At 47.8% G+C, this 2,940-nt stretch overlaps 1 pseudogene; it reads left to right on the top strand.

The window, feature by feature from the left end:
• Positions 1-474: 474 nt before the first annotated feature.
• On the top strand, positions 475-1,782 carry LOC119292517 (annotated as a pseudogene).
• The last annotated feature ends 1,158 nt before the right edge of the window (positions 1,783-2,940 follow it).

The following is a 2,940-nucleotide window of genomic DNA, read 5'->3' as shown; positions in this document are numbered from 1 at the left end:
TAGCTGACTTAGATTTATTCAGATACAGATGTATCAAACACTAAAACGTGTCTAGATACATTTGTATTTAGACAAATCTGAGTCAACTAATTTGGGATTTTGGGAGTATATGTCTATTTCAAGCAATCACGATTTACCAAAAATAATAGAAAAAACACAAAGCAATCATGACTTACCAAGGAAAACAAAATTTATGCATTTTACGTAATTTCTGGAACCATTAATTAAATTTTATATTGATATGATGGAAGCAAATCATGACTTACCAAAAATAGCAGAAAATAGAGCTATTACCGCAATTTCTGGAAGCAGTTTTTTGCATGCACGTTTCTTTGGCTCAGTCGGATGCTTTAAAAGATGACCATCATAAGCCAGGGCACACAACTTCTCTCTTTCTTTCTTTGTTTGCGTGAGCGAAAGCTCCTCGTTATTTATTTAGAAATTTTCCGACCTCGCCGAAATCCTAGCCCCACCATGCCGCCATGCCCGCCCTGGGCGGACCTGCCACCAGAGCTTGTCTGCCGCATCGCCGACGGCCTTGATGAACTCAAGTGGTACGCGAGTGCGCGGGGCACCTGCACGACATGGCGTGGCACGCTTGCGGCGCCATCGCCATGCCTGCTCATCGACCACGGCGACGACCCTGCCAAGCACTGCACCGCCACTGCCATCAAGCGTCGTACCACCGCAACCTCAATCCTCGCACGCCGCTCCTTCGAGCTCAAAGCCATCCCTTCGGGCCAGCTCTGCCCCGCCGTGCGCCACTCCTTCAAGCTCACCACCATCCCGTCGGCCAGGACCTGTCTCGGCTGCTGCAGCGGATGGCTCGCCCTCTTCGTTAGCATCGACAATGTCCGTAGCTTGCTCAGCCTCTTCCACCCCATCACGGCCGCCGAGGTCCTCCTACCCCTGCTTGTTTATGATGGCCGCCTTGTCTCCAAAATCGTCTTTTCTCCCAACCCTGCCACTGACGACTTCATGGCCGCTGTGATCTGTGACATCGATAGGGTTGCCTACGTCACCACAGGGGCCAGGAGGTGGTCCATCCTCGACCCCATCCGCCTCACTGTTGAAGACTAGCTCGTCGACCTCCTCTACCATGAAAATGGTAGGGTCTACTGCCTCACTCGGTTTGGAGACATCCATGTGCTCTTCCTACCGCAGCGCCGCCGCCGGGAACCTATCATCCTCGAGGGCGACACATCAGCATATCCTGTAGTGCATAATAGGAAAATCATCCAGATGCATGGGACAGGACCGGATCTAAATGCGCCGGCCACCATTAAGGCATTGTTGTCGTCTATGGGAAACAACCTATTGTTCAACGCCACCACCAGTTTTGCCCCGCCATACAACACAATCTCAACTTTCACTAGTGTCAAGAACCTGGTGTTATGCAATGGTAACCTGTACCAAATCTGGAGGAATGCGTCATGCATGGTTACTTTGCAACTGCAGGAAGGGGGTCGATGTCGTGTAGCACATGATGCAATATTTGTTCTGAGGTATGACCCCCACCGCCGACCATGTTGGGACATTGTGTCCGACTTAAGGGGATACTTGGTGTTTATTGGGAGGAACAATTCAGTGTCAATATACGCAGAAGGCATTCCGGGACTCAAGGCTGATTGTGTGTATTGGATCGGCGGGAGGGGTAGGGATCAGGGCATGGTCTTTGACATGAAGACTGGCAAGTCAACACCTTGCATTCCCATCATGGATGGTGTTCTTCTGGGATCTCTACAAAGCACAATCTGCTGGTACTTCCTGAGCGACAAATGAAAGAAGACTTTACCGGGCCCGAGAAAGGGCCCGGGCAAAATCTAGACAAAAGTGATATGTCACCGGGCATCTAGGCCACATAGTGATGAGGACCGCCAACCACCTTGGTGGAAGTGATGTTATACAATCGATAAAGGTTTTTTTTTCATGTTTTTGTATACTACATTTGAACTTGGTTTAATTCCCGTGGCACCGTCGGCATGCCATTTTCATTCACTATTCCCTACATTTGTAGTTATGTATCTTGTAATGGAGATTGTTTTCGAGCATCACAGACTATTCTTTTGTGTTTTTCACCATGTCATCATGGCTAACTGAATATTGATGGGATGCATCCTGAATTATGAATACGACAAGTGTGGATAGAGAACCCACTAGTATGTTAGTAATTAAACACCCATGCATTGCCATGGGCCAACAAATGAAACTAGCCTCTCGGATTCAATTCTTCGTTCATCATGTCACTTTGCTATGTTATCACCCTGCTCCAATTCCGCTTTAGTTTTCTTTCACCAATTGCAGATGGCTTGCAGCATTCGGCACTCCCACCTCAAAGACATGACAAATTCGGTGGTTTCTCAAAACAACTTTTCAATGTTATACATCAAAAATACTAAACTCTTCTCGTTTTCCTTTGTTTAGCATTGTATGAGAGTTGATGGTTCCAGTCGTACAAAGGCACTTACCCAAGGATTGAAATCACGCATACAAAATAATAGCCTAAGGCCCCATTTGGATGTTTGTTTCGAGGCTCGGATTTTGCAATTGGTATCGAGCCTCCCGAATACGATTATTTTGATGACCTCTGAATTGAGATGTGGAAATGAATGTCAATACCAACCGATATTGAGCAACATTACCACGCCTTTGAAATGATTGACACGTCACATGCCCCATATTTGTTGAAAATAGCCTCTAGTCCTTCACCTATCTCTTTCCCCTTCCTCTCGACACAGGCCAAACCAAGCTAACCGCCACAGCCTTAGGAGAAGATTTCTGTCTACTGACAGCCGCTGCTGCTGTCATATTATTTCCCATTGGTGGTGTGGCTCCATCACGCTCGCGGATGACCGACTTCCCGCCGAGGAAAATTGCGTCCACTGCTCCTCGGCTCATTCCTATGGAGATGGGGACCCCTCGTTCCTCCCCTGCGGTGGT

The sequence above is a fragment of the Triticum dicoccoides genome, chromosome 4B (assembly GCF_002162155.2).
Source record: "Triticum dicoccoides isolate Atlit2015 ecotype Zavitan chromosome 4B, WEW_v2.0, whole genome shotgun sequence".
Lineage (NCBI taxonomy): Eukaryota > Viridiplantae > Streptophyta > Magnoliopsida > Poales > Poaceae > Triticum > Triticum dicoccoides.
This window is presented reverse-complemented; position numbering and strand designations above follow the sequence as displayed.